General features: G+C 40.0%; 1 long non-coding RNA gene across 1 annotated transcript in view; it reads left to right on the forward strand.

Annotated features, from left to right (window-relative positions):
• The window catches only part of LOC147008637 (uncharacterized), a 48,996-nt gene that overhangs the window by 35,661 nt on the left and 1,028 nt on the right, over nucleotides 1-12,307 (forward strand). The window lies entirely within an intron of this gene.

Here is a 12,307-nt window from a genome sequence, read left to right on the forward strand (position 1 = left end):
TTGTATGATAGAGTGAATATTTAATCATAGAGTGGAAAGAATGCAATGTGGGTTAGGGTTTTTAAGGGCTACCGCCCTCTTTTTCAGAATATATAAATGGTCGAACCAAGTATTAATCAAACTAAAGAGTGGAGAAAATCTCAGTCTTGGTATATAAATGGAAAACATACTGAATGTGAAAAATATCAAATAAGTCTTATTGAAAAAATAACTAAAACAAAGATAATTAAAACAAATTAGCGAATCAATTAAAAACTAATAAGTTAGAGGATGTAAATAAAATAATAAATATCCTTGAATGGACTGAAAAATTTGATGGTTATCAATTGAACAATGGAAAAATAATTTACTACAATCTCAAAATGATATGCAACTCAGGAGGTGGTCAGATGATATCATTAAGAGAAGTATATCATTTCATAATGACACAAAAGGGGTATCTTGAAAAATATAAAGATTCAAATGTTTTATTTTTAAATATTTTAGATGGGGATTATTGTGCAAAGAAAATTAAACTATAGAAGGAATTTGAGAATGAAAAAATCTTTATAGGTTCAATGAGTGATCTAAACAATATGCATTGGTTATTTGAAAAAGAGTGTTCCTTGGCTTTCATGTTTCAGATATTTCTTTAGAATCACCTTTAACAAATCACATTACTACTTTGCTACTTGAAAAAATCTTTATCTTGTTGCATTGGTTATTTGAATATAGTGCCCCAAGGTTAAAAGGGGAGACAAATAAATATACCTTGGGATAAAAAGGGGGTTTACTTTTTAGGGAAAAAAAAAATGAATTGCTGAAAATCCCCCATTCACTTACATGGGGAAAAGTGAGCCAGAATCAGTATACTCACCCTACTAACGTTAACCAGCACAAAGTAAAGTGAGGGCACCTTGTGTTATGTTATAATTATAAACGTTGTAACAAAACAACGTTAACCAGGATGAAGTTAAGTGAGGACAACCTGTATTTCTAAACTGGAGGTGTTTGAAAGTGCTAAGAAGGCAATCTGTGTTCACCCTGCCTGTAAAACACCCTGCCTGGGTGACAGTTTATAGCTGGGACAGGATTAAAACCAAGGCTAGACAGTTTGGAGGTGAGCGGCCATACCACCAAGACCCTCGTTGGCCAATAGGATATTGATACTTGCCAAACATGTGGTGGTGATCAGGTCATTATATTTGCCACATTTTTATTTATTTATATAATTATTGATGTTTAATGAGCTCACTTTACTGAGCTGTTTTAATGAGTTTACTGTTTAATGAGTTTATGGCTCAGTGGTTAAGGCGGTGGCTTGGGATCCTTGGGGTCCTGAGTGGTCCGGAGTTCGAGCCCCGCTGGCCGCTGAGTTGGCATCAGCGGGTTGACTCAGCCTGTCATCCTCTGAAGGTCGGCGAAATGAGCACCAGCATACTGGTAATTATCCCTGCAGGGTCTAACGCGACTAAAGCGTTGGCATCACGAAGGGCATCCGGCCTTAAAAACATTGCCATAAGAAAGGGTACCAAGATTGGAGCCCACAAAATGGAATGGACTGCTATGGACGCCACCGTTGCCTTGCAACAGGACTTTGAAATTTGTGAAAAAATCCGAAAAATATATTTTTTTCCAAAATCAAAAATCAGCCTCCGCGCTTTTAAGCGCACTATAATCAACCTCTTTGTCAAAAATTTCAGCCCGATCCGTCAAAAACTGTATGACTAGTATGCAATTATATTACTATGTGCTTTCATCCCAACATTCCTGTTGGGATTCCCTAACGTAGGGTTAGGGAATCGAACACAAATGATGAATGGACAGTTGCTCGTCATGTTCCTATATGGAACAATGAACGGCAAAACTGCCATCTGATGTGTTTTCTTATCTCCATATTTCAAATTCGCCTTAGTCTAGCAACCACACATGTCGCCTACGGGCTTGTCTGTTTGTCTGTCTGTCTGTCTGTATGCAGGATATCTCAAAAAGTTGTGGACGGATCTGGATTAAATTTGGTATGCAGGTTTAGTGTGTGACAAGGGCGAACTGATAACATTTTGGTGAAGATCCGGATTCAGATCCAGATCCCATAATTACCTCCACCACCGAAGGTGAAGGAGGTTATGTTTTCATGACTTTCTGTCTGCTTGTTTGTTTGTCTGTTTGTTATCTTGCCAAAACGAAGTTTTTGCAAGATATGTTAGTCAGCTTGTATGTTTTTTTTTTGTTTGTTTGTCTGTAATCACGTATAAAAAATTCTGCAGAGCACAGTTATCATTGGAAATTTTTGTAACTTCGCATATCAGAGGCCTATAGAGGTCCATTTCAGCTCATAAAATTTTGAAGGTCAAGGTTAAAGGTCAAGCTCACTTTGTCGCAAATCAGGTGAGTCGATGAAACCCTTATTTTTTGAGTAATTTTGATCAGATCGTCTTCAAACTTTATGGGAATATAGTTCATGGTCTGGCGCTCAGCTGATTAATTTTTGGTGGCGATTGAACTTGACCTTCATGGTTAGCGCCTAAGGTCAAACATATTTGACCCCAAGGTCAAATTTTCAAGTTTTAGGACCTAAAATTCAAAGTTTTAGGTACCTCGTGTAGTACCTCAAATTGAACACCTCGATGAGTGCTTTCTATATATGTCAAGCTTGAGACATTATGACGTCATTTGGTGACGTTATGAGGCAGACATATTTTTCATGGTTACTCTGTAGAACGATTCTCATCGGAATCTCTTGTAGGCAGAAATTCCTCAAGGAGTCGCTCCTGGTGGATAGCAGCTCTGTTCCCCTCAGTGTGACCTTAAAGAAGTCACACGTGGTCACCTTTTGGCAAGATACGGGTCACCCTGCGGGTGACATTGGTTTATTTGTCTGTTTGTTTGTTTTTTGTCTGTTTGTCTGTTTGTTTGTTTGTTTCTGGCAAAATCAAAGATTTTTCAGTACTGTATATTGGTTAGTCGATTTTGTTATTTTGTCTGTCTGTCTGTCTGAGTGTTTGTTGACTACAGGTCACAATTTTAAACCGATTTTCACGAAACTTCACCACATGATAGAGTTTGTCATAAGCAAGAAGTTTATTGTTTTTGAGGTCAAAAGATCAACTTCGGCCAAAGGTCAACGACTAAGGTGAGATTTTAAAAATCCTCAATTTTCATCAGATTGACTTGAAATTTGAAGAGGATATATATTTCAGGTCACAAAATTCAACTAGCCAATTATTTTTGAGGTCAACATTGACCGCATGTAAACATAGGCCCAAGGTCAACAACTAAGATGGTATTTCTAAAATCATCAATTTTCGTCTCATTGACTTGAAATTTGAAGATATATTTCAGATCAATGAATTCAACCACCAATTATTTTGTAGTTCCAGGTAGGCCAAAAGGTCAACATATGACAAATTCTAAAATTGTCAATTTTCATCGGATTCACTTGAAAAATTTTTTTTTTTTTGCATACTTTGACAACGCTCAAATGAGAGCTAAGACACAACTCACAGCAAGGGTGGCATGAGACAAGAGGAGCAGGAGTGGGAAGGACAAAACAGTGGGGAACAGAGACATTAGGAGATCTGTGGAAGGGAGAGGGATGGGGTAGGGAACATTGGGTATACAAGATGGATATTACAGGGACTTTCACGAAGGGAAGCAGGGAATTTGAAGGAAGTGGGTTTGAGGTGGATTAACAGGGTAGAAAAGATCGAGGATTTGGATGGCAGAAGATAAGCGGTGGTGGTAAACAGCTGTTTTGAAGGACTGGAGCAAAGAATGGGATTGAACAGCGTGAGGGAGTTTATTCCAAAGGTGGGAGAAAAAGAGGAATGAAAGAGTGAAGGTGAGCAGTGATTCGTGATTTTGTTAGTTTTATCAGAAGGGGGTTGCTGGCAGACCTTGATCGCCCTGTGTAAATATTGTGGGGACAAATTGCAGAGAGAGTATGGGGTGAGACCGGAGATGAGACGGTAGAAGACAGAAAGACCACCGACCTGCCTGCAGTGAGAGAGTGAGAGGCCCAAAGACTCAGCCTCATCACAGGACATACCAACGATCCGAAATGCCTTGGTTAACACAGCGTGAAGCTGAGAAAGGTGAGAGGCAGGAGCACCAGCCCAGAGGGGATAGCAGTACTCCATCAGACTGCAGACGAAAGCTTTGTATGTGGTCAGAAGCTCAGGTGGGCCAAGGAAGGACTTTGCACAATGGAGGATTCCCAGTCGGAATTCACAGAGAATTTCCAGAGTCCCAGTCGGTCAGATAAATTTGATGAGAAGTTGCATATTTGGTCATTGAATTCACCCACCAATTATTTTTGAGGCCAAATTTGATTTATAGATTTTGCAAGTGTCGTGCTCTGCATGACATCTTTCTCTTGTTTTTTGTTTCTGTGCAGGATATCTCAAAAAGTTGTTGAAGGATCCGGGTATAATTGTGTGGACAGGTTCGGTGTTTGACAACGATAAACTGTTTAGATTTTGCTGAAGATCCGGATCCAGATCCGCAAACGAGAATTTTTGAAGTGATCCTTCACCATTGAGAGATCGGGCTAAAAACGATATATAGAATGATATCTCAAAAAGTTGAAGACGGATTCGGATGAAACTTGGTTGACATGTTGGGTTTGTCACAAGGAAAAACGGATTCCATTTTGGTGAAGATCCGAATCCGGATCTGGATACGATAATTATTTAATTTTTAAAGTGATTCTTCACTATTGAGAGATGGGATCAAAAACAATTATATAGCATGATATTTCAAAAATGTATTGGGCCCAATATATTCTATTGGATCAGCCATTGCATAGTGGAGGTATGCGCTCTAACAAGTGCCCTTCTAATTTTTTAAGTGCTTCTTCACCATTGATAGATCTGGCAAAACTAATATATAGCACGATATCTCAAAAAGTTCTTGAAGGATTCCAATGAAACTTGGTGTGCAGGTTGGGTTTGTGACGACAACAAATTGATTTGATTTTGGTGAAGATCTGAATCCGGATCTGGAATCGAGAATTAATTAAATGTTAAAGAGATTCTTCACAATTGAGAGATAGAAATATCAGTTTAACCTCGGTCATTTTCATTCACTCAAAATAATATGGGGTGTATAGGCAACTTGCTGGTGCCATCTGGTGACTTATGCACCAACACAACTGTTTGCAAAGACATATTCAAGAAAATACAACTTTTGAAGTACATCAATTCACTCCATGCCTATGGACGATGCACCACATGTGGTGAGCGTATTGGACAACCCTGCTCTAGGCCATTCTGCCGGCCGAGGGATCAGATAACAGACTATATATGTAAATCCAAATTAATTAAAAACTTTTAACATGGGTTTAATAACGAGAGATTATTTGTAACTATTTTGGGGAACCTTCTGAGTGAGTGACTGATTGGTTATTGGAAGAGAGCACAGTTTATGTAAAATAACTTGACTTCCAGAAGGCTTTATACATACATACATACATATATATATATATATATATATATATATATATATATATATATATATATATATATATATATATATATATATATATATATATATACACACACACAATGTCAATGCTCGTATAAGAGCTAACACAGAATATATAACAAGAGGAGCAGGAGAAGAGAGCGGCGGGAGACAGAAGCACAAAACGCTGGGGAATAGACACATGAGGAGATCTGTGGAAGGGAGAGGGATGGGGCAGGGTACATGGGGTAAACAAGATGGACTCTACAGGGACTTTCAGGAAGGAAAGCAGGGAATTTGAAGGAGGTGGGTTTAGGGTGGATTAGCGGGGGTAGAAAAGATCATGGCTTTGGATGGGTGAAGATAAGAGATGTCGGTGAACAGCCGTTTTGAAGACCTTGAGGGAAGAGTGGGATTGAAGAGAGTGTCGGAGTTTGTTCCAAAGGCGTAAAAAAAAGAGGAATGAAAGAATTAAGGTGACCAGTGATTCTTGATTTTGGTAGTTTTACCAGAAGGTGGTTGCTGGCGTACCTTGAGCACCCCGCGGAAATATGGGTGGGACAGATAGCAGACAGAGTCAGGTGGAGGGGGAGGGGTGGGCGAGGTCGGAGAGGAGATGGTTGAATAAAAATTTAATCAGGTATCACAAATCAGGTTATTGGCTAAGGTTGGAGTTTGTTGTGGAGTCCTTGATAGAGGAGTGAACTGTATTTAAAAATGACTTTGAAAGAGCACGAAAAGAGTGGTCATCTTTTGGAGCATGTCAGCTTGTGAAGTTGTTAGTGGTGTACCTCATGGTAATTGTGCTGCTGTTGTTTGCAATTTAGATAAATGATTTCAACAGCAGGTTTCAGAGTCGACCTTGAAAATTTGGAGATCAAACCAAGCTCTGTGGTTAGGTAGTTCAAAAAGAGATGGATAGATGATCAGATTCAGGAAAGCCAAGGTACTCTCTTAGCATGGGCAAAATATTGTCAGATTTCACTCAATATTCATATATGTAAGTTGTTGGGTATTGGCAAGAATACTGAAATGAGGACAACATACTATAAGGAGTGTCTTGGAGTAGGTGAAACTGGAGAAGGTTCTGGGGTGTTTGTTGTTATGGGGTGAAAGAATTGAGCATTGTGCAAGGCAATGATAGGAAAAAAACCTAATCGGATTTTAGGTTGTATTCACAGGGGGATAGTTTATAGATCAAAGCAGGTGGTCTTAACTTTAAAGAGGAATTTATTGAGGGTTAACATAAGTTCTTGTGTGCAGTTTTTGCCACCTTATCTATTGAAAGACAGAGCTGCTGTGGAAGAGTTTCATCATCGAGCTTCCAGACTGATTCCAGGGCTAGATAGAATAAGATATGAGGAGTAGCAGAGAGAGACTGGACTGTTACAGATTAGAAAAGAGGTGATTATGACAGGATCTGAAAGGTAAAGATAAAATAGATCCAGGAATTTTTTTCTTTCACAGCATCAACAATGATCGGACAAGAGGGCAAAGATTGAGAGTAAAACAGAGTTGGGACGGAAACAAGACAGAGGTATTTTTGCTGTAAATGTAATGGACATCCTGGGAAAATGGTAGCACTATTGACAGAAGATAGGTTTAAGATAATATTGGATAGATCCTTGAATCAATGACATACAGGGATATCGGTCAGAAAATTAGGTTTATTTGGGCTGGCATTGGTGATCTATAGGTGTTGTGTGCATCGTTTGCTGTCTAGATAGAGATATTTTAAGCATTACCCAGCACTCTTCCCATTTCATCCTCCTCTTGATCCTTCTACCCCTCCCCTACCCACTACCATATTATAAAGAGTTAGCAGAGGCCTGTTGCACAAAGTGACCTTCTCCTCTATCTGGATTTGCTTGCTTGTATTGTGTGGAAGATACCATGGAGTAATGATAGTATGATTCCATTAAGTCAAACACTCGATATTATGCATCTCTCAACATCTTTTAGCAACTCAGCCAGTAAGTACCCCAAAGCAAAATTCGATAACATAAACAGCATTCAGCTGAATATCATTTGGCTGCTGTTACAAACACTTTCTGCGGTTCCTGATGCACTCTCTTCTTTCCAATTCGCCTGTTTTCACTTGCATTGGTTTGTGTTTGGCCATGCAATGGGCTTTGATCCATGCTGTTTGTCTGGGCTAATGTGCAGATTTCTTGATAGTTTGCCCTTGCCATAGGGGTACCGTAAAATAGTGCTACATTGCATGTAGTTTTAGATTTCCACATCCATCCAGCTCTATCCAGCACCATCTTGATCTCCATCTCAATCTCTATGATGTGTTACAAAAATAGTTTTCATTTTACTTTGCTTCTATCGACAGCCTTCCCTTTGTTGCTTCAAACATTAAGTACAGCCCTTGTGCGACAAACTACAATTGCTAACTCTTTTCCCCATACCTCTTTCCTGTAGTTCATGAATTAATTTCACCTCCGCGGTACATTTTATTTTCAGTACTGTTGTATTGTTTCACTGTGATTGTAAAGTGGTGATTTTATTTTTTTCCTGATTTTCACATCAGTATGTTCACTGCAGTCTGGGCCTTCTTGCTAAGGCTCACAAGTGACACGATCCAAAATTCCTATCAACTTTCATATTAATTATTAGATGTTTTCTTTTGTTATGTTATTTTACATTACAAGGCATAGCAAATATGACTTCGGTGATTTTTTTTTGGCTCATTTTTTTCTTTTAGTATGGTCTTTCTGTAAAATAAATATATTACTATATACATCTCACATCTATAATGATATATGTGTGTACTTGTGTTTCACACGATCTCGATCTCAAACCTGATCCAATAGAAGAAGTGTGTGTGTCAGTGTGTCAATGTGTGTGTGTGTAACTCCTCCATAACTCCAAAACTATGAAACCTAGTGATCTGAAGCTTTGCATACATACGAAGGGAACTTCAATGGAGTGCATGAATGGAAACTGGTTATTTGGGATAATTTAAACACCCCTTTTGAAGAAAATTAACAGCCATATTTAATCATTCTTTATCAAGGTTTCATCCGTTGTCAGCCCCCTTGTCAGCCCCTCTCCCTTGCTAAGGTCTTAATTTGCCGTTTTTTTGGCCTGCTCAACAATGCCTTGACCTGGAACAGGCTGCAACAGGTTCTTCACGATAAAGCACTCAATTTTTTTTACACTTTTCTCACTCATATCATTGAGTGCCTGATTTTTCATACCTTTGAATCACTGGATACATTGCAATGCTTATAAATGCCCGGAGACACCTGTGTTTGTGTCTTTATTCCTTTTCCGCACACGTGATAAGCTCTAGAATCTCTTAACCTGAACCAAATTTCAAAATTTAATCTACGGAATTGACCTTAGTCACAGTTTGGACTGTTAAAAGTGTTCATTTGTCCAATTCAGACATTGTTTGATACTCCAGATATCTCCAGATGATGTTTGTTATCACCGATCGCTAATCTCCTAACAAGCCAGCCATTCCTTATCAACCGTTTTATGATAATGCTTGCTTGAGTGCTTACTGGTGGTCGGTGGATCAATTCCAAAGTAGTCGATTCCAACCATGGAGTCAAAATAAATTGAGTCGTGAACCGGAATTAACTTTGATTCCAAGTAATTCCAATTTCCGAGAAAAAAGTGTTTTTTTGAAGGATTTGTTTTCGTTCCTGTTGGGCATTTTCCAGTTACAAGTGGTCTGGTAACATATTACTTGAAGAAAAACATGCCCCTGGGGCTTCCCGTTTACAATATAGCAGCAAAAGCAAGTCATTTGCAAATTTTATATGCACAAGGGCACGTTGCTTATAAATAGCAAGGCATTTAGAATTTGCAGGTAAAGCATACTGATACCTTTGCTGATGGATGTGTAGGCAATTAAGTGACTGATAAAACTTTGACAAAATGTCATTCAAAAGGTCCAGAAGTGCAATTTGGAACTATTTTGGGAAGGTTAAAGAAGACAGTCCGGAAGATGAATGCTCACTTTGTTCACAAGACCTTGCTCATCACTGTAATATATCCAATATGCTGAATCATTTGAAACCGATACACCAGAGCAAACCTATAAGTGACAGTTGAGAATGCAGATTCAAAGAAAACAAAGTCTGCACCAGCAACAAGTTCACTTTTGCAGTTGATGATTGAAAGCACTTTCATCCCAGTAACACCCCAGTATGCTGCCTTCCCCTCCCCCCATGCTGCCTTCCATACCCTCCACTCATGCTACATTCCCTTCCCTCATGATGCCATCCCTTCCCCTCATGCTGCCTTCCAAGCCCTCCCCTCATGCGGCCTTCCCTTCCCCTCCCCTTCCCCTCACACTGCAATTCCTTCCCCTGCCCTCACGCTGCTCTCCTTTCCCATCCCCTCCATTCTCCTCCCCTCACACTTCCTTCTCTTCTCCTCATGCGGCTTTCCCTTCCCCAATCATTCCTGACCCCCCCTCCACCTCCCCCCCCCACCCCTTCCTTCTCCCCTTCCCTCCTCTCTCTCCCTCCCATCCCTCCTCTTTTCCTACCCTATCTCCTATTTCACTCCCCACTTTCCCCTTCCTGTCCTCTCTCCACCATCATCCTCACTCCCACCCCTCCCAGAGTGTATCTTTATGTATGATGGGGAATCGCTCCCCTTTTCCTTGCTATACCCCATTCCTAGCTCCCTCTTCCTCATTTCCTCCTTGCTCCCCCACCCCTCCTCTTCCCCTCCTCCCTCCTAGCTCCCAATCCTCACTCTCATTTCTCTCTCTCTCTCTCTCTCTCTCTCTCTCTCTCTCTCTCTCTCTCTCTCTCTCTCTCTCTCTCTCTCTCTCTCTCTCTCTCTCTCTCTCTCTCAATCACCCACCTCCTCCATCCCCCCCTTTCCCACCACCCCCCTCACTCTCCCCTCCCCAGTTTCCCCTTACCCCTGTTTCTCATACCACCCCCTCTTCACTCTCCCCTTCCTCCTCTCTCTCCCACCTAAACCCTCTTCTCTTCTCTCTCACTCCCCCTCTCTTCCTCTCTCCCCCCTCTCTTTCTCCCAACCCCCCTCTTAGTATTCTCGTCAACAAAGCGACTGTTGGTATTTGCTAATACAATAACAAGAAAAAGACGTTGCAAAATTCATAAAACAAATTTGACCTCAAAAATAAGAAATACAAAAGTGTTTGAATTCAATGACCGAAAATGCAACTCTTCTTCAAATTTCAAATCAATCGAATAAAAATGACAACTTTAGGAATTCGGTGCATGTTGACCTCAAAAATAAATGGTAGTTGCATTCAGTGACGTGAGATGCAAATCCTCTTTAAATGTCAAGTCAATTGGATAAAAATTGAGAATTTTACAAATCTCACCTAAGGTGTTGACCTTGGGCCTATGTTGACCTTTTGGTCGATGTTGACCTCAAAAATAATGGGCTGGTTGTATTCAGTGACCTGAAATATAAATCCTTTTTAAATTTCAAGTCAAACGGATGAAAATTGAGGATTTTTGAAAGTCCACCTAAGTTGTTGACCTTGGATCTATGTTGACCTTTTGAACGCAAAAACAATAGGCTTCTTCCTTTTGACAAAATCTAGCATGTGGTGAAGTTTCGTGAAGATCAAATTAAAATTGTGATCTGGAGGTGATAGACAGACAGACAGAGACAAACAAATAGGCAGAACAAGCCGGTAGGTGGCGATGGGTCGCCGAGCATGGAAACTATAAGATATAGAGCAAAATGGATGTCATATAGTGGATAGAGAATCACCTTAAGATTATGCATACAAATCTCATCCAGTTCCATCTACTGATAACTACTCGGTATCCATTCACATAAAAAGTACCGAAAATGTGGTTTGAAATCGGAAATCCCCAAAGTTCGAGGGGGTGCTGTGGGTGAACAAAGATCTAAATCGAAAATCCGGCTTGATCGTTTGTGCACAATGTATTCCAGACAATTAGTGTGAATTTTCATGACTATCCGACCATAACCCTAGGAGGAGTAGCATTTGGCACGAAGGCACCTCCAGCTCTCGCATATTATCGATTTTTGCACTAATTGACCTTTGACCCCTGACCTAAGCAAAATCGGTCAATATGTCCTGAGGCAAAGCTGTAGTACTCATTGAGTACCATGAACTTGCAAAGTTTCATTTGTATCGATGCACTCAGCTGGTCGCTAGGGGACCTTCAAGTTTCGCTAATTTTCGCGCATACCCTAATTGTAGGGGGCGCTGCGGGTAAAGTATTCCATATATCACAAAAACCGGAATATATTTGATAGAGCATCACCTGTAGATCATTCATGCTAAATGTCATAACCCTACATGGGATAATGGCTTTCGGAATTGATTTTGCGCGAACGGTACTGATTTTGAAGGTTTTTCGGTTGTTGCTAGGGAACCAAAGTGTCCCGAGCAACCATCACAATTTCCAAAGCACTAGGTAATAAGATGTACCTACCACCCGAGTTTGATCAAAATCCGCCCACGTGTACTACCAATTATGCTGATGACAAACGAACAAACATCCAAACAAACAGACAGAATTACTGACAAAAAGGGTCACCTATTTTGGCGACCCAATAACAAAATCGACGGATCAATATACTTCAAAAATCTTCGATTTTGCAAGTAATAAATAAAAAGTTTGGAAATATGAGGACCACGCCTACTTGCGATCCCATTTTAACAGAGGATAAAGGGATCATTATTTTGAATTCCTATTTTTCGCCGAGGCACAAATCTTGAGTTATATGTACACTGAAAGATTCTTGTGTATGGGCCTTTTTCTCAAGAAAGTTTTTTGTTAGTTTACTCCACACACCATTCCCTTGAAAATGTTTTCTTTCATTCCATTCAAACATTCCTCACCATATGATGATGTGCAATGGACAATGAGTTGGTCTG

The sequence above is a fragment of the Eptatretus burgeri genome, chromosome 18 (genome assembly GCF_056783735.1).
Source record: "Eptatretus burgeri isolate ZD-2024b chromosome 18, Ebu_testis_v1, whole genome shotgun sequence".
NCBI classification, from domain to species: Eukaryota; Metazoa; Chordata; class Myxini; order Myxiniformes; family Myxinidae; genus Eptatretus; species Eptatretus burgeri.